A 20,590-nucleotide genomic window follows, 5' to 3' on the forward strand; every position below is an offset into this window, starting at 1 on the left:
CAAAACGCCCACCTCATATTCAAAAGAGGAAAACTGGCATCTGAGGAAAAGTAACTCCACATTCTCTAGAAATAAATAAGAAGCAGACAAGCCATTTTCACCTTTCAGCTGCCACATCTAAGCTGCCTCCCTGCCCCTTCAGTTATTTTGATGACAAGTTGGTGTTCAAAGTAAACAGAAATGGTACGACGAGTCCTACAATGCCTCAAGACAAACAAATGTATCATAAACTAGGGTTTGGAGAACTTGTGGTCTTTCAGGTGTTCTTGGACTCCAGCTCCAGCCAGCATGGCCAAATGCCAGGGATGATAGGAATTGTAGTTTCCCTACCCCCTGACATAAGCTTTCATTTGCATGCTTCCTAGCATCTCGGGGAGTTTGAAAAGGAAGAGGTGAGTGGTCAGAAAGCCACTAGGCCTCTTTGTATGAATGCATGTTTACTAAAGGACTCCCTCCAAAGGGGGGGGGGTCACTAAATTTCCCACCACCTTCATTGGAAAGAAAGGTACATAAAAGTGGAGGGAGGACCTTTTTCCAACCATAAAGGAAAGGGTAAAGGGACCCCTGACCATTAGGTCCAGTCATGACCGACTTTGGGGTTGCGGCACTCATCTCGCTTTATTGGCCGAGGGAGCCGGCGTACAGTTTCCAGATCATGTGGCCAGCATGACTAAGCCGCTTCTGGCGAACCAGAGCAGTGCACAGAAACGCCGTTTACCATCCCGCCAGAGCACTTGCACTTTGACATGCTTTTGAACTGCTAGGTTGGCAGGAGCAGGGACCGAGCAACGGGAGCTCACCTCGTTGCGGGGATTCAAACCATAGACCATCTGATCAGTAAGCCCTAGGCTCTGTGGTTTAACCCACACGCCACCTGTGTCCCCTTTCTCCAACCATAGTTAATGTTTTATCCTTAGGTGGGGCACACTGTACTCTACTGGCATGGTTGGGGCAAGGCAGGGGGAGATTAGTGTGGTGCAAACACACCAGTAGAGTCAATCTACTCCATCTGCCAATACATTTGCACTGCGCCAATATGCTTGCTGCCTTGCCGCCCACTCCCTCCTGGTAACCAATAGCAGCCCTCCTTCCAGAAACCCAGTGTGGCAGCTCCATTCCATTGAATGAGCCGCTTCTGGTCCTTACGAATTCTAAGCAGTAACCTCAGGTGTTAAGGCCATCACATACAGTACTTCCCAAAATTTCACAGGACTAGGGAAGAAAAGGTACAGAAGCCTGTCCTTTCATCTTCCAGATGCTCGGGATGTTTGAGTTTATTCCAGGTCATCTTTTTCTTCATTTAATGGCTGATGTCCAAAGTGGTTGCCATGAAAACAGCTGCCAGGGCAATCTTTCTGACTCAACTATTTTGAATAAAAAGGCACATTTTTTGGTATGTTTTTGGGGAAGATTTGTTGCTTACATGGCTTCCCCCCCTTTAAAGCACGCCTTGCAAATATTAAATTATTCATTGGGAAATGAAATTTTGCATCTCCTTCACTCTCCACTACACTTCAGGTGGTTACATGTGATGTTCTAATTAGAACTGATCCCCATCAGAATGTGTGGGTGGGAATGTACATCAAAGCTCCTCCAGAATCAGTCTTTTCTTTGCCACCTCCGGACCTGCGCCAAGTTTACTGTGCAGCTTCTGCAGTAGCCCCGACTACAAAAATAACATTGAAAGTTCCGTCGCACCATGGATTTGTTGCATGCTTTCTGTATTTCGTTTTGCTAAGAACCCTGAGATCATACCCTCCAACATTTCTCTGATGAAAATAGGGATGTCCTAAAAACAAGAGGGACATTCTGGGATCAAATCAGAAACCAGGGTGGCTTCTGTAAATCCGAGTCTGTCCTGGAAAACAGGGGCACTTGGAAGGTCTGTGATGTGGGATTCATGAACTTCCTGCCCTGGGAGAATACCATTCCCCATCTTGAAGGGAAAAGCTGGTTTGCCAGAACCTCCTCCCCAGAGGAAAATGAGAGTTGGGTCTTCCAGGGGAGGACTGTGACATAGCATGTGAGTGCTTTGCCCAGTGGGGAAGAGAAGGAGACCAGGCTATTTAAGTCGACTCTGCCCCACACTCTTCCCTCTTTTTCTTTTGGCCCCTACACTTCTGCCCATTTCTGTGTGAGCTTTCCTACTTGCTCTTTTGGGGGACCAGGTAGATTTCTTTTTTAGGGGGGGGCCTGATTGGCCCTTAGTACTCCTCCCCTCCCCTTCTACTCCATACTATTGGGTGTTGTCTGTGTAACTGGAGCATTTCTAGGTCTGTGTCCTTTTTACATATTTTTGCTCATAATTTTGTGCTCCATTAACCAGTGGGTTTATTAAAAGAAAAATCCTTCCCCTGAACTCATCCATCCCATGGATCATTTTCACATGAAGTGTCAATCATCTGACAGCACAGTGGTGTCAGGTGACCAAAATATTCTTCCCTTGTGGGTGCAGAAGAATATCCTTCACAACTGTGGCTTGGATGCAAGCCAGCAATTCAAAGGAAGAATGGGGAGCACACTCTAAATGCACTTCTGATTTTTCCTTTCCATTAAATAGCTGTTGTCATTTTAATTATGCAAATCAGTTCTTGGAGACTTCTAACTAAATAGGTGCTCAGGAATAGTGCTACCTTTGGAGTGAGATTTAACCACCTAATAACTGACTAGTGTGTGTTTTAAAAGTCAGGTTCCTTGTATAGATGGAAATAAAATGTTAGGCAGTTCAAGATACTTATGAACAGTGTATTCATAAAAATAAAAGACTCTGGAAGGTGAATGTGAAATAAAAGCATTGCAAAATGTTAATATGTACTTAGTACGTTGGTGCTTTTATAGAATTGCATTATTTGCCAGAAGCAGGAGACAAACAGGAGTAAAGAGCCATAAAGGCAAACTCATTCCCCAACAAAAGCTTTGATAAGTCAAGGGAACAGTCAACTGATTATGTCTTGGTTGACTTGAACTTTGAGAACTATATATACCCAAAGTACTTTATACTGAAAGGTATTGGAAGGCTTCAGTAGAGAGAAATATTTAATAGCAAAGCCTGTTGATAAATTGGAAATGATAGATCCCTTCCAACCATGATTGATCAAATGATCAGTAACTTCATAGAAGCAAAATGGAGGGCAGACCTGGGGAAATCATTCCCTTTGGGGGGTCCAGAAAGAGCTGGTACAGTGGTACCTCGGGTTACAGACGCTTCAAGTTACACACTCCGCTAACCCAGAAATAGTATGTTGGGTTAAGAACTTTGCTTCAGGATGAGAACAGAAATCGCACGGTGGCAGCGGGAGGTCCCATTAGCTAAAGTGGTACCTCAGGTTAAGAGCAGTTTCAGGTTAAGAATGGACTTCCAGAACGAATTAAGTTCTTAACCCGAGGTACCACTGTATTTTGATCTTATGTCCGTGATATGCCCTCTTCTATTCTTCTTACCATGTTGGAACTGTACACAGTCGACAGACTGTCGTACACAGCAGCAGGCTGTCTGCATGCACTCAGCTGTGAGCCTGTACCTCTGTATGCTCAGCTGTGGAATGGATTATTAGTCCTGGATTTGAAAGATAGAAAGTGAAGCAAGTTTAAAAGTGAGGCCTCAGAATAATAATAATACAAAAAAGATAAGTAACACAGGCATAATGGAAATGACATTCGGAAGATTTTAAGTGATGCCGCTGGATTTCCCCCTAGACATGTTTGAAATACCACTGAATGCAGAAGACATGGGGATTTTGCTCTTGCAGCTGCAGCTGGTTTATATGAATTATATGAATTTCTTTTTATGCCACCCTATTCCCCCGCTCTCTGTCTTCCTTCCCACCCAGCAGGCTGCCTGGGGAGGGACAGATTGCCTAATTTCAAAATCTCTCTACAAGCAATAGCAGATGACCATGTGAAGCCCAGTGGTGCTATATACATTTACACTGGAGTAATTGCCATAGAACTCTCATCTGAGCACATATGTATAGAGTTACCTGGTTAGTGTATTCACCATACAGGAGATAGTGGCCTTTATGGGGGATAAAGGGCTGATGGGTGTAAAAGCCTGTTTAAAAGCTGTTGTGTTGCATCTGTAAACATGCAACAATTGTGTGTGTCTCTCCACCCCACCCCACCCCGCATAAATACACAGTTGCCTTCTGTCCTACAGAACTAGTTACATTTATTTCCACGTATTGCATTTAGAATCAGAGTGGAAACTGCTACTAAATGAAGACTGGATAGCACAGCAGCAGCCTGCCTAGCTTGTGCTTAATGTATAGGTAGAACACTTTATATGCCTAATTGGGAAGTAAATTATAAATGATGGCAATGGGAAGTGTCAATTAGAGAACCACTCAAAGACAGCTTCATATTTTAGCATGTTAAACTACTATTCCCTCTAAGAGTAAACTGAGCTGATGAGTGTCGACAGACTGTAGCCAAAGGAACAAGAGAGGTGTCAGTGGACTTGAGGAAGGCCAAAGGGTGGAATTCGACATAAGATTAAGGAGATTGTTCCATTAGTGCAAGCATTCCTGCTTTCCTTATGGATTGATCTCCCCTTTCCTTAGGATTTGGAAGTGGCATAAATTTATGGGGTGAAATGTAGGAGCAACAGTCCACCAATACAGAAAACTCTGTGATTACACAGTACAAGTGTCTTGTCAAGGAGGAGAGAAATAGAAAAGTGGGGGAAAGTGGGATAGATTGAGGTGCCCTGGAGAAAGGTATAACTGACTGGCTGGCAGGCATCCTGAAAAGGAGCCCTCCCAAAACAGTACAGTGGTACCTGAGGTTACATACGCTTCAGGTTACAGACGCTTCAGGTTACAGACTCCGCTAACCCAGAAATTTTACCTTAGGTTAAGAACTTTGTTTCAGGATGAGAACAGAAATCATGCTCCGGCAGTGCAGCAGCAGCAGGAGGCCCCATTAGCTAAAGTGGTGCTTCAGGTTAAGAACAGTTTCAGGTTAAGAACGGACCTCCAGAACGAATTAAGTACTTAACCTGAGGTACCACTGTATAAGTCTTTAGATTAAATAAATGCAACCAGCTTCTGCCGTATAAACAACAGAAACACACTGTCCATATAGGAGGTCTCCACAAAGGGCGGTTTATTCTGGTAGCTGTAGATCGACTCAGTCTCCTGACTCCCCTTCCATAAAAACAAAAATAGCCACTATAAAAGCAACCACCAGGGTCTTCCTTGGCGAATGACCTGCAGGTAAGGTGCAATTTTAGGCACGTCATTGTAAAGGCAGAGAAGAATCATGTCTGCAGTCGGAGGCATTGTGATTCCCCACTGCCCCGTTGTAGCTGATCACCCAGTAGAGCAGCCAAGTCACTGTTCTATTTAAAACCAGCCTGCCTGCTCATCCAGGTGGTCTGCTGGAGAATAAAAAACACCTTTGAAAAGACCTCTGGCTGTGCATTTCCCCTGCCTGACTTGTGTGACTCTTTTGGACAGTGGCCAGTAATTCTACCTGGACTTCAAGAAGCAGAGCACCTATAACTACTGCTTTGTCTTGCTGGCTTATCCAGGAAACTGTCAGATTCTGATAACTTTGACAGTTGTTGGTAGAAGAGCAAGGCAATTTGGCAGAGAAAGCCCTTGCAAAGATGAACCTGGAGACAGATAAGGTGGGCACTAAAAGCTAAAATAATCGCCCGAGCCATCAAGCTATTAAATTGCTGAAATGCTGAAATCATCCTTTGTCATGATGGACATTGTTGTCATAGTGGACACAGTAAAACAAGGATACATCCCTCCTATTGGGGAGATGGGGATCTACAAGTGTAAATGCAACTTGGTCTCTCTGTCACACAACATTGTATTTCTTTCGTTCATAATATTTATATATCACTTGATTGTTTTTTTAAAAAAAACCAAAGCAGTTTACAATATTTTGAATCGAAAGTAATTGCAGGGGGTTGGACATGATGACCCTCAGGGTCCCTTCCAACTCTGAATTTCTATTATTTTTATTCTATTCTATGTTATCTTAAAGGCAAAAAAAGGGAAACAGAGTGTGGCGATCACACAGGGTCCCCGGACGTTTAACGGTCTATTGATCCCTGTGCCACCACTGTGCTCGCTTCCCCCTGCCACCAACCCGTTACTCTCAGGTAAAACTCTGAGTCCAGACAGTTGTTAAAATTGAATCAAATAAACAAGTTTATTTTATAAGCATTAACAAGTTTATGGTTTCTCAGATAATATTCCTGTCAGTTTCTTAATTTTAGTTTCTTTACCGGCTTATACCTTTCTAATACCTTCTGATTGATTATATCAACTGTTTGACTGACTCCTCTTAACAGATTCTCTCACTCTCTCACATCAGACTAGCCCAACCCACAGACTTATCCTCTCTGACTCTTCTCTAACTCCAGACTGACCACCCTAACTCTAACTCCTCCCCTTGGGTTCCCATTGGTTAGTCATTTTACAATTAGTTAACCCTTTCCTTATGAACCCAGTATGATGTCACACACCTAGGAGGGCAAACGCCACACAGAGCAATAAAATGATCATTGTATACTATACAGTGTATAGCATGGGTAGGCAAACTAAGGCCCGGGGGCCGAATCCGGCCCAATCGCCTTCTAAGTCCAGCACACGGACATTAAAATCAGTGTGTTTTTACATGAGCAGATTGTGTCCTTTTTATTTAAAATGTATCTCTGGGTTATTTGTGGGGCATAGGAATTTGTTCAATTTTCCCCAAAAAATATAGTCCGGCTCCCCACAAGGTCTGAGGGACAGTGGACCAGCCCCCTGCTGAAAAAGTTTGCTGACCCTTGGTGTATAGCTTTCCTTCCAAATAGAATCCCTACCTACAAAGTCGTCATCACCCAGTCCAAGTATTTAGAGGCTTCTCAAAATATTTCAGAGAAAAAAATAACCTATTTTGTGTAACCCTCCTAATGTGGACACACAAAATATTAATGATGATGAAGTGAAACATCTTGATTTGTCAGGCTTTACTACACAAAGCAGACTGTAGCCATATTCAGCCTTGCTGACTGAATGACAGAAGTGCTTAGAGCCATTTGGCACAGAGTCAACATTGCATTATCACATTTTAGGAAGGAAATATGAACTTTCCTATGTATTGGAAACATTGCAATTTAAGAATGTCAAGTTTCTGCTGTGACTGCTCTTTACATATTCACAGTGACTTTCACCGCTCAATGTCACTATCTCTAGTTTACAGGAAAACTCCGTATTATTAGCACCATAGAGTGGATGTTGCATGTCAATTTATGTGCAGTAGAGAAATCTTAAAATTAAGGTCTGTTGAGCTGGAAGCTTGTTGAAGACCATCATGCAGGACCAAGTAGACCATTAGGAAGAATGAAGTGGGTGCCTCGGGGGTTTGTGGAAGGGCAGTGATGGCATTCCCCTCCCCAACCCACCATTTCTTCTGAGCCTATGGTTCTCCCATTCTGCTGAGGACAGAACTGTGTGTGCCACATAGGAATTGTGGTGAATAATCAGCCGAGTTTTCACTTAAAGGAAAATCTCTGAATTTTGCACTTTCCAAAACAGTGGGTGGAATTCAATGTCTCACTACTTTGAGCACTCTGTCTGTGCAAGCATATCAGCTCACCAGGTGGAACAATCCCCCTCACCTGTCTTACATACTGTTTAGGGGGGTTCTTTCAACATGCACACACCCCAGCCAATTTCAGGGGGCATGGGGAGGAGAGAGGGGGAAATCCCATTGCACACGCAGAAGCCTTTGTGCATGGCCTCCACTGACATGGTTCATTCAGTGACTCCCACTCAATGTGTAAACTGAAATAGAGGCATCCTTAAAATATCTAGATTTTTCAGTGCAGTCCTCCTACCAATGTTCACAAAAAATGCATTATATTAGGGGAAATTGCTTGCAAAAAAAATTGTGTAAAATTTAAAAACCCACCTGCAGATAAAATTATGGTTATTAGAGAAGTTAGCAACAAAATACTGGTGAATTTTCATTTTTAAAAAATTGCAAATTGTTACAGATAGGTGGAGAACTGAGTTTAAGATTGGAAAAATGAGAAACTGGAAGATCCCAAATTGACAGATCCATCCATCTCTAAAGCCCGTCCTATATCAATTTTGTGTATCCCTCTCCCTCCCTCCTTCTCTCTCTCTCTCTCTCTCTCTCTCTCTCTCTCTCTCTCTCTCCTTTTTTGGCATTGTTGTCTTCTACCAGGTTAAACTGTCCATTCAGCTAAGCGGTCTACTTTGGCTGGAGTTGGGCGACTTTATGCATGTACTCCACCACTGAGCTATGGTCCCTTGCTAAATAATAGTTCAGAATAATACTGTTGTTACTTCAGGGTGTCTAAAAGTTGTGGGGGTTTTTTTTGGGGGGGGAGGTATGCGTTAGTAGGGCTGATTTTCAAAATCCTTTTTTTATAACTCCCCACCGCAACTTCATTCTCTAAGAGACCTTGCCTGTCTTTGTGAATTTTTTTAAGTGAATGGTCTATAATATATACTATGAGTCAATTGCTGGAGGCTCCAGGCCAAATTCACTGATATTTACTGACAAGTCAGTCGAATGGGAGTGGTGTTGAAGTGCTAGTCCATTATCCCTCCATCACTTCACCAAAGTTGCATTCAGAGAGCACTTTATTTGTTTCCTCACCTAATAATTTCCACCTTTTATGTGATCTTTCACACAGTGGAAAAGCCATTTGTGGAAAACTCACAGAATCTAGAGGAAGTTTAGCACCCAATTCCATGTTTGCTTCCAGAAAAAAATCCATTTGCAACCCAGAAAATCACAGGAGCTTTGCGCTGGTGAAATTTGAGGTGGCATTCCAGCATGTAGTTCTTTCGTGTCCTGTAAAATTTAGCAAGGGGCAGCAGACACAACATTTAGAGGGTAGTATATCGATTACAAAGCCACAGTTCCACAACAGAGCAGATAATACAATTTAAAAGGCTCTGGGATAGAAGTGCTAACATTATAATCAGGAAAACTAACGTAGTAATTCCCATGTCTGAATGTACCCAGTGTTCCTCCCCCCAAAAAACCCAGCTGCTGACCCAAGGAGTCTTTGTGATTTACTCTTCCCATCTTATATAAAGAACTGGGAGATATGCTGCTAGAACCAAAACAAATGTTTAGAGCTAGGAAGGCCATTTGTGATTGGCTTATGGTCTGGAGCCAAGCTGGGATGGGGAAGAAGTGGAAACAAGTGTTACAGCTGGGATGCAAAAGGGAAGTCAGAGCAGAGCAGAAGGCATGAAGACTCGCCCAGGAAAGTGATGACGGATCAGAAATCAAAGCTGCAGAAAACACAACTGGGATGAAGAATAAACAGCAGATGGTGGCTTTTGAAAAGACAAAGTGTTAGAGAACAAGCTTGCAATTAATAGAGTGCTCATTTAGGGAATAAGCCATATTTGGCCCACTAGAAGCTACCAGGTGTGAGCAAGAAAACAACCTCTAGGAAAGCCATCATATAGCAAGGCAGGGCTCAGCTGTTGCAACTGGGTAGCTCCTCAGGGAAGACAACTTGACTGAAAGCTGGCTGAGCTATGCATGTGATTCTTGGTTGATTGATGTCATTTCTTCAGTGATGGCTTCTGTCCGAGTTAGATTGTGGAACAACATACATCTGTTTCCTCCTTTCAGGCAGGATCGAGGCTTTGATATATATTTTCAACTAGTTCTAGGTTGCTCTGTAGTAAGGTTGCCATATTTCAGAAGGTGAAAATCCAGACACATCCTCTGGGTGCAAAAGCTGGGCATCCAGGCTGCCCGTGTTACACATTGCATTACATGCAAACTAAGGGATGGCACATATCCTACCATATCTACAGAGGGTGTGTGAAGTGGCCACATTATTCTGTAGAAACACAAACGTACAGTGGTACCTCGGGTTACGTAAGCTTCAGGTTACAGACTCCGCTAACCCAGAAATAGTACCTCGGGTTAAGAACTTTGCTTCAGGATGAGAACAGAAATTGCACAGCAGCAGCGGTGGCGGCACGGCAGCAGTGGGAGGCCCATTAGCTAAAGTGGTGCTTCAGGTTAAGAACAGTTTCAGGTTAAGAACGGACCTCTGGAATGAATTAAGTATGTAACCAGAGGTACCACTGTATTACTATTTATTTACTTAAAGAGTTTCAGCAAAACTGAAAGTACTCCTATGACGCGTACAGATGATAGGACAATGCACAATGATTGGAAAAACAGTAATAGCATTGTAATTGAGTAGCTTTCAGTGCCATTAGATGTTTTTAAAGCTATCAGGCCATTTTTCCAGCTCATTAAATTTATTTAGACATGATTAAATGTTTCAGAATCACAGCTTGCATATGGCAAGCCTATGGCGCTATATATGCTGCAATGCCGTTGACAGCTGACACATCATTGCTTGCTTGTATCCTGCATTCTTTGTGTGGCCCGAGGCATCCGGCAAGTTGTTTGATGCTCTCGTGTGTCTGCCGTTTTTAAAACAAATACACACATTTGCATTTTTTTCTTGGAGGCTATTTGCATTCCTGTAGCCTAAATTGCCATTTTTTAAAAGAAACAAAAACCCTTCACATCATCCCACCCCAGAATAACTATTAAAATCAGAACCTTGTTCCATAACCAGCACTGTACTAATTGAGCAGGATGACATACTGTAGTCAAATACTCCCAAGTGTCAACATCACTCCTTAATTGCTTTTTGAGATTGTTGCTGATTAATGAATATTAATTGGTATAGCAAACACACAAGTAAGAAATTACTCCAAGCATTCAGTATGGAGTGTGTAGCAGAGTTCTTCCAATTGGGTCCCCAGGCTATGTAGTGCTAAAAAGCAAAATCCATCAACATGCTTCCTACATTTTTAGGGTCCCTTGAAATGTCTGCTGTAGGGTTGCCATATTTATTTATAATTCCCCCCCCCCAAGGTTGTTGAGCTTCTTTTTTATGAGCTTTTTGGCAAAATGAAGTTTTTGAGATTTTTTTTTAGGAAAATCACCCAAAATGACACTGCCAACATGGGTTGCCAGACATCTGAATTTCCCCAGACATTTTAGTTTAATTCTGGATGTATAGCAACCCTAGTCTACTGATATTTTCACCAGAGCAGAGAAATTCAAATTTCCCTCAAATTTCACTTTAGGCAAAATTTGGTGGTAAGGCTATTAAAAAATTATTTCCTCCTCTTAATTTATTCCTTTGGCATTCTTGGTGGTATCCTTTTTCCACATGAGCCCTGATAGAAATGAATGCACTAATTGCATAGGGGGGCATAGGGGAAGAAAACTTCCCTCTTGATTTCTATACAGCTAGGAGAAATGCAGCAATCCCCCCTCCCCCCCCCCGGAAAAATAGGGAGACTGACGTGCTCTTCATTCACCTTGGGGCAAATGCATTTTAACAAGTGAGAAAAATAATTTTCACTTAACTTAATCAGCAATGTATCACCATGATTCATGACTCTCAGTGCTCTTTTAATAGTGTGAAAGGCAAGATCAGGTTTCTCTCAGATCTTCTGGGAGCAAGATTAAAGTTGAATGGGTGATACATTTAGATAGTTAAACAGGTCCTGAAGAAGGATGTCACTGGTTCGATCTTGTTATGTTATGTTCGATCTTGTTATATTTTTAAGAGTGGCGCTGTGGTCTAAACCACTGAGCCTCCTGGGCTTGCCAATCAGAAGGTCAGCTGTTTGTTTTTGTTTTTGTTTTTAATAATTTTTATTAAGGTTTTCCAAATTAAAACAAATCAAAACAAATTAAATCCAATCTATAAACTTTTTGCCAATAACTAGGACTTCCCCTCCCTACCCCCTCTTGTGTTCCAAATCTTCCAAATAAGCAATTAAATTCAACAAGTTCTTATCCCCAAATTACACTCTTCATCAATAACCCAATTTATCCAAATTCCCATCCCTTAAGATCGATCTATACCCTTCAACGAGTTTCCCCCTTTCAAACATAGTACAGATGGAAATAAGATAAATATGAATAATAATTTTACAGCCTTTGGATTCCAATTTTCCCTCCCCTCTTTCCCCTTTGCGTTTCACCTATCCCTCCACTTCTAATATCTTCCTGGAGTTCCCACATTACACTATGTCCCTCAGGTTCTTTGCCAGTCTTTAATTACGGATGTCCAATCATAGAAGGAGTCTATCAAATAAGGGCCCATTTCTTCTATCCAGGTTTTTATATCCAGGAGTAAAAACTCCAATTTTGTATCCATAAGCTTGTCAAACCTGAATATCCCAAATGTTCCCCCAGTTCTGTCCAGTTCTTGTTATTTCCTTGTTCTTGTCAATCATTCTCCTCCTTTTTATTTCTCTGTTCTCCCACAGAAATGTTCTTTTTCCAAAAGTTTCTAGTGTCTCTGCAGAGGCTTGTTGTTCATGGAGCAAAGCATTGCATCATGTTCCTTTCATTTTCCAACAAATAGTTCCATTGTTTCCTGTAGTGTGTAAGAAGGTCAGCTGTTTGAATCCCTGCGATAGGGTGAGCTCCTGTTGCTCTGTCCCAGTTCCTGCCAACCTAGCAGTTCGAAAGCACACCAGTGCAAGTAGATAAATAGGTACCGCTCCAGCGGGAAGGTGAACGGCATTTCTGTGTGCTCTGGTTTCTGTCACAGTGTTCCGTTGTGCAAGAAGCGGTTTAGTCCTGCTGGTCACATGAGCCGGGAGCTGTCTGTGGGCAAATGCCAGCTCCCAAGGCCTGAAAGCAAGATGAGTGCTGCAACCCCATAGTTGCCTTTGACAGGACTTAACCGTCCAGGGGTCCTTTACCTTTTTACTTTTTATCTATTTAATTTATAAAAGATACTTTAACATAATACAGTGAATGGACTCTAAGGCACCTCCCCTATCTTTTAAAATGTTTGTGAAGCCTCTATAATTAAGATGTTGTGATCTATGGAAATTTTATTTATTTACTGGCACTGATGGGAGGTTCCCTTTAAATGCAAATAGAAGCTTAGGAGGGGCACTTTTGGTGAAGAGCATGGCAGAGAAAGAATTATATGTCCCTTTCCCAATAGTAGTAGTAGTAGTAGTAATTATTATTATTATTATTATTATTATTATTATTATTATTATCATTATTATTATTTATTATTTATACTCCGCCCATCCGACTGAGTTTCCCCAGCCACTCTGGGTGGCTCCCAATCGAGTGTTAAAAACAATACAGCATTAAATATTAAAAACTTCCCTAAACAGGGCTGCCTTCAGATGTCTTTTAAAAATAAGATAGCTGCTTATTTCCTTGAACATCTGCAATTTATAGAAAGAAAAAAAGTGCATGTGATTGTGATTACTAGTTACCTATCCTTCACTTTAAGGTCTGAGGGTGGGTTACAACAATTAAAACACAACATTAATATTAGAACACAATATTACACAATAGTATTAATCATCCAAACAACTTAAAATTACAAAAATAAGGTGGTTCCTAAAAATATACAGTGGTAACTCGGGTTAAGTATTTAATTCATTCCGGAGGTCCGTTCTTAACCTGAAACTGTTCTTAACCTGAAGCACCACTTTAGCTAATAGGGCCTCCTGCTGCTGCTGCACCGCCGGAGCACAATTTCTGTTCTCATCCTGAGGCAAAGTTCTTAACCTGAAGCACTATTTCTGGGTTGGCGGAGTCTGTAACCTGAAGCGTATGTAACCTGAAGCATATGTAACCTGAAGCGTATGTAACCCGAGGAACCACTGTACACCTCAAACATCAAAAGCCAAAAATTGCATCCACAGTCACTCGCACTCACAGAAGCTCTTTCCATCAGTCCTGAATCAAGAACAGAAGGGAGAGTGCGGCGCACTGGCAAAGTAAGAGGGGGGCAGGGGAAACAAACTGCCCCTGGTACCATGATCCCAGTGGGGTGTCTTTGCAGCTGCCCTCTCCCTATGCTGGGCACCACATCCCCACAGGCGGCGCACCACATCCCCAGGACGCGCACCAGCCCCGCTCCCGCCTGCTCTCCACCCCCGGTGTCAGAGCATGAAGCTGTGAGACTGGTGGGACATGTTTGATGTAGAAGTGGCTCAACCAGAATGAAGACATATAAATATAAAAATGACCCCATCATTCAACTGAAAGCTTTCTGAAATTTTATTTATTTAATACTTGCATACCCTGCTTTCCCCCACAAGTCTTAAATTTGCTTAGGGGGGGGGAATAAAACCTAGTATATATAGATATAGATACAGTTACAGATACACATATAGATTAGATATAGATATAGTAGATATAGATAATATAGATATAGTAGATATAGTAGATATAGATATAGATAAAATCACAACTTTGATGAAAACATCAGAGAGCAGAACATTAGGACAACATTTGTAGTGCAAAGGTTCCTGAAACAGAACTGTTTTAACCTGGTGTCTGCAAATTAGCAGGGATAGCGTCTGCCTGATTTCTAATAGCTGAGGTTTAGCCAGGCACCTAAGGCCAAGGCCTAAAACGTGGGGGTTTGGGGGAAAGAATGAGGACAAGTAAAGACTGCTGAAGCCTGACAGTTGGCAGAAGCATTAGAGAGACAAGAGCAACACAAACATACTCATTTAAAGGTGATCAAGAGGATAATCCAGAACAAGAGGCAGAAGCTAATAATTAAAATATTTGCAACTCTCTCTCTCTCTCTCTCTCTCTCTCTCTCTCTTTCTCTCTCTTCTTTTAATTAAAACAATTTCAATTAATGAGCAGGACTTGAATAGCTATGACAAAAGAAAAAAAGAATAAGAATAAGCTTAAGAAATAAAAAGGGGATTTGAGTCTGTTACAAAGAAACTCGTTAGGAGAAAAAGAAAGATGAATATTTGAGCCAAAAAAATTGAACCAAATGAGGGGTTTTCTCTATTGGGCAGAAGAAAGAAAACGAGGGTAATAATTTATTTAGAATACGTTTATCACAATTTATCCAAGGGGGAAGGTATCAATGATAAAGTGATAAAAGTATCAATATAATATAGAATGACAAAGTTATATGCATGTGTTAATATGTATCCCTGTTTCTTTCTCAGAAATGAAAAAAGGGCTGCAGGATTTTCCTGAGTTTGAGTGGAGGGAACATAGGAGCCAACTCCAAGGGGCTGAGGGGTCTTTGCCCCCCGGATAAAATATTTGAGGGGGTGAGGCCCCCCCCCAAGGTTAATGGACATTGCCATTCAAATGGTATGCATGCACAGCATCAGGTGATTGACTATGTAGGTGTGGGGCTTACCTGCCCCCCCCCATTTTATTCAGGTTGGCACCCCGGGAGACAATGTAAACAGTGTAATTCATTATTAAGTCACAAGCCTGCATTCTAAGACCCCTGCTAAAAACTTTAGATTAGGTTTTTAGAATAATATACATTCATTAACATATGACCCCATTAAATCCCATTAGAACCCTATTATATCAGGTCATACATTTTATTCCATACCTCTTGAATCCTACGGATATGTGATTGTACAAATCTTTTCTAACCATTCTCCATGGTTAGGTGTCATTGGTTAGGTACTATTGTTCTTCTTGACTAGAAAGCAATGGCACCAGAATAAATGTCTCTTGCAAGAAGAATTTACGTTCCCTCAAATTCCAAAGTTAATTGATGATTCTCTCCCCCCCCCCCCGCGCCCCGATCCCACAGGAAGTATGAGCTGGGTTTTAATCTGCAGAGAGTGGATGGGAGCACAAGGTTTGCATGACAGCCAAGCAGCCTTATTATTATGCATTCATGATTATTTGTGCTCATGATACAATTGGGACAGTCATACGTAACCCCACTTTCAATACCATTTGGCCTGCAAAGGTTTTAAGGCCTTAAAACCTTTGCAGGCCAAATGGTATTCATTTCCAATCAGTGCTTGTCCCATAATTTCCTGTTGAGACCCCATAACCGTGTCTATCCCAATTGTTCTGCTTCCTTGTGCTATGCTAAAGCCCCTGTGGACAGAAATAATGTGGTAATATTGAGGAAGCATGGTAGAACAAACTAATGCAGAATAAACCCAGTGCTAAAGCATTATTATTGTGTCGATAAGAAGTTGCAGAATATACCCACCATAAAACACCAGACAATAAAACATCATACTTGCAAAATGAAGACTCAGAATAGTTAAAACCTTGACAGGAAAAACTGGACGGTGAACATTTAAAAAATGAAAATGTTTCAAAACTGAAAATAAGGCAGGCCACATTTGGGTGAACGAAAAGAAAGTTCTTAAAGAAGTGGCTAATTATGCCTCAATCTTTGAAGATATAACAAACTAGCTTGTAGTTGATATATATCAGACTTTAGATAGTTCTGCGCAGCTTGAATTTGGTAAGATTAATTGATTTTTGAAAGATTGCCCATTACAAAGTTGTCTGTGGAGAACATAGAGAGATTGGAAACTACACTCATTTTCAAATAGAAGAGAGAAAGAAAACTATTAACCATCTTAAGAACAAGAAAGCTCACAGTGGAAGGGACTCTCAGTAGACTGGTGTAAGATCTTTGCAAATCAGCTTATTTCTTTAATGATCAACAAAAGTCTCATTTTGAAGACAAACCCCTCCCCATCTTTGGCAGGTGGCAAGGATTATCTTAATCCCTAAATATTATCAAAAGCTTAATTCTGTAGAATCATATTGCTCATAGCTCATTTGTATTACCAGTCACCAAAAACTGAAGCTGTTGCAAATTGTTATAGCCTCTACTCCTACACAGACACACAGTTGCAGCCCCATGTCACATTTCGTGTATTGGGGGGGGGGTGTCTGTAACCATGGTGATGATGTACAGAGGACTGCTGTAGAGAAGAGAGCAGGAAGTGTCCGAACTGGAAGTCTCCATCCATCCAAGTCAATATTGTTCTAATAATCTGCTTAAATATGAGTCACTAGTAGAATCAAAAATAGTGAACTTTTGAAGGCATTTAGGGCAAAAGGTATCCCAGGCATTTTTCTAGTACAGTGGTACCTCAGCTTAAGTACTTAATTTGTCCCGGAGGTCCGTACTTAACCTGAAACTGTTCTTAACCTGAAGCACCACTTCAGCTAATGGGACCTCCTGCTGCTGCCGCACAGCCGGAGCACGATTTCTGTTCTCATCCTGAAGCAAAGTTCTTAACCTGAAGCACTATTTCTGGGTTAGCGGAGTCTGTAACCTGAAGCGTATGTAACCTGAAGCGTATATAACCCAAGGTATCACTGTAACTTGATCTAATAAAACGTATCATCTTGGATCATATCATCTGGTTGCTGGTTCCACCAGCAGAAGTTCTTTCATGATATCTTGAATCCAAGCCAGCCTGTTTTTAATAATACAATAGTACCTCAGGTTACAGATGCTTCAGGTTACAGACTCCACTAACCCAAAATAGTACCTCGGGTTAAGAACTTTGCTTCAGGATGAGAACAGAAATTGCTCGGTGGTGGCAGGAGTGGGAGGCCCCATTAGCTAAAGTGGTACCTCAGGTTAAGAACGGACCTCCAGAATTAATAAAGTTCTTAATCCAAGGTACCACTGTATAGGATTTGTCTCTGGGTTGCCTGTATGGGCAAACGTCAGGCTTCCTGGATCTTTCTTTGCTGGAACTGCAAGATCTACAAAGCAGAAGCAGGTCTAGAAGACATACAGTTAGACCACTGTGCACATCCTGATTCCAGGAATTTGTTTTCGGAACTTATGTGAGGTCACAGTTCTTTCACAGAAAGGTCCACACTTCAGCCACATTCACCATGCATTTAAATCACCAATCATGGCTTCCCCCAAAGAATTCTGACAACTCTAGTTTGTTAAGAGTACTGAGAGTTGCTAGGAAACCTCACAGAGGTACAATTCCTAGAGTGGTTTAGCAATCAGTCTCTCTTCCCAGCATAGCAAAACAGATTTGGAACTGATTTCTAAACTTACTGGCAAAGTTTTGATCCTGGTGAATAATTTAGAGGGCCCGTAAAAGACCACCTCAAACAAGAAGGGAGCTTTTAAGCCCTCCCCAAAAAATCTTCACTGACTTGAATCAAAATCAGAGCCAGAGGAGAGAATTATTGGTTTCTTCACCCTGTTCCCCAGCCTTCACATTCGCAGTAGATCCTCCACTAGCTTCTCAAAACTCCTTGCTATTCCTTGGCAAGGGGCAGAAATTCTGGGGTACACAGTGGTAACATGTAAAGCGGAAAAGAGAAAGGCTTGTCTCCTCTCTCCCTCTTCAACAGGGGTGCCAACTTGAATAAAATATTATGGGAGCCCAGTTAAGCCCCGCCCCATGTAATCAATCACATGACACAGTGCACACAAACCTTTTGAATGGCAGTGGCCATCAACTTGGGGGGGGGTGGCCCCCTTAAATATTTTATTGGGGAGTCAAAGCCCCCATGGCCTCTAGGAGTTGGCTCCTGTGCTCTTCATTGTCCTGGTGTGCTGAGCACCAGTTTACGAGGGCCCAAGGCCCATGGAAAATGTAATTCTCTTAAGGGCTACTACAGTTATTTCATCAAAGTGCCTTGCAGTCTAGTTTAATCCAATCCAACCTCAGTCCAAAGAATCAAAGTTAAAAAGATGGACAGTTCCCGACCAGAGGGAATCTGAGTTACTATGAAAATCTTCCTAATTTTGTTTGAGAGATCCCAATTCTTCTTCCATTGACATCAATAATAATTTTGCAAATGGTAGATATGTAAGTCGGATGAGGCACTTTATCCTAGCCTGCTACTCAATTACTAGGAGCTTTGCTGTTTCCATTATATTCCTTACTCCATTTGCTTGTTTCTCCGATGTCAGACTGATGGATCTTAAATTGCTTCGTCCTTTCTCTACCCCCACTCCCCCTCTGTTCTGCTTTCAGTCACTTTCCCTCACCGTGTAAGAATTATAGTTTAATTTATTTTAACCAGGAAAGTTCTCATCTCATTTATTTCCTGTAGCTTCTGCGATGGCTGTTGTATCAGTATTTGTTTTTCAGCCCCAAGATGCCTCTCACCTCCTTGCATCATTTATTAGGCTAAGATGGTTCTTGCTGACTCAGGAAGGAGTTTGTCATGGGAGACTAATATGTTGTCCTTCCCAAGGAGATTAAGGATTTGAAGTAGCTTTTAACAGCAGAGGGAGTGAGGGGGATAGGGGGAAATTCACCATTCTGAACAGATCAAGGATCGTTTCCTGCATGCTGGTATTGAAACATCTCCCACCCCCTAAGTATGAGAGAACCAAAACAATGAAAATACTGAAATATTTGTTCCATTCTCTTTTTATTATTATTATTATTATTATTAGAATTTATTTTACGACACACATATACAGATTAAACATAAAAATAATACACAATCAACACTAAAACTTACAAAACAAACAACAGAGAAATACAACTAAAACATTGTTACTTACAAAAAATTATACAAACAAATTAACATCAATATATATACTATACTTCATTTCTTCTTTCCTTCCATTTGACTTCCTTCATCCTCAACACGGTTCTCTTTCCGTTTTTGGTAAACTGTTTCCTTAATTCCTTATTACCTCTTTTTCTTTCTATTTTTGACTTACATACCTTAATTTATTTTGCAGAAGTTAATTGAAACAAGTCCAAGTATTAATTTGAGGGCACAGCTTTTTAAGATATTCTCTATATTTTTCCCAGTCTTTTTGAAATTTTTGTTTGGGCTGATCCCTGATAGCTTCTGTCAATCTGGCCAATTCGATATAATCCAATAATTTATCTTGCCTTATTTTTTTGTCGGTGTTATTTCTTTTTTCCAATTTCTGGCAGTTAATGTTCTCGCGGCTCCTATAGCATAAAATAATATTTTTTGTTTTGTTTTCTCTGGCTATATCTGTATCAAGTATCCCCAATAAATTTATTCCATTCTCATTCTGGAGCATGATCAACTCCAACAGTTGCATTAGTTTTGGGAGGAATGAAAAACTAAACTGAATGGGGCCTATTTAGTTCAGTTTAGCCCCAGCCTAAAACAAAGACCACAAGCAGCAAATGGATACAACTGGGTACTGTTTTCAGTATCCAATTTATATCTGTTCATCACTCTTTTAGAAGTGGGTGAGCTTACCTTTAAGTGGTTGTCTGCAGAGCTGATTTCAACAACGGCTCCCGTCTGGTCCTATGCCTGAGTGTCCTGGGGCATTTAGCGGGGGTGTGGGGTGTGGCAGCCCTCAGTGGAAGGAAGGATTGGATTCAGCTCACATTTTTAGGCAATTTTACTTTCACTTTCTGAAATGAGACCGTATTTTTCCATGTATAAGACTATGTTTTCCCCCAATTTATTTAAGTTTAAAATTGGGGGTTGTCTTATACACGGAATGTTTAAAATATGTATTATTTAATTTTGGGCTCAAAAAATAGAGGTCGTCTTATACATGGCGGCGTCTTCTAGACGGAAAAATACGGTAAATGGAGCTAAACACAGGCATCTTCAAAAATTCACACTTCTCTGAATTTTGCAATGCAGTGCCCAATGTGTACAAAAATAGGGTGAAGTGTGCATAGGAAGGCATATGTTAATGGTGGTGGTATTAGAATTGGGGCTGTGCAAACATTTCACCCCTCCCCCTCTTATGTATCTGATCCAACGTAGGAGGAACCTGACCTGGCTTCACGCTGAATCAATTCAATGGGTGAACCTAATG

General features: G+C 41.4%; 1 protein-coding gene across 1 annotated transcript in view; it reads left to right on the plus strand.

Annotated features, from left to right (window-relative positions):
* Positions 1-20,590, plus strand: part of GABRG3 (gamma-aminobutyric acid type A receptor subunit gamma3) — a 302,573-nt gene that overhangs the window by 198,695 nt on the left and 83,288 nt on the right. The window lies entirely within an intron of this gene.

This window comes from Podarcis gaigeae (assembly GCF_964106915.1).
Source record: "Podarcis gaigeae genome assembly, chromosome: 4".
NCBI lineage: Eukaryota > Metazoa > Chordata > Lepidosauria > Squamata > Lacertidae > Podarcis > Podarcis gaigeae.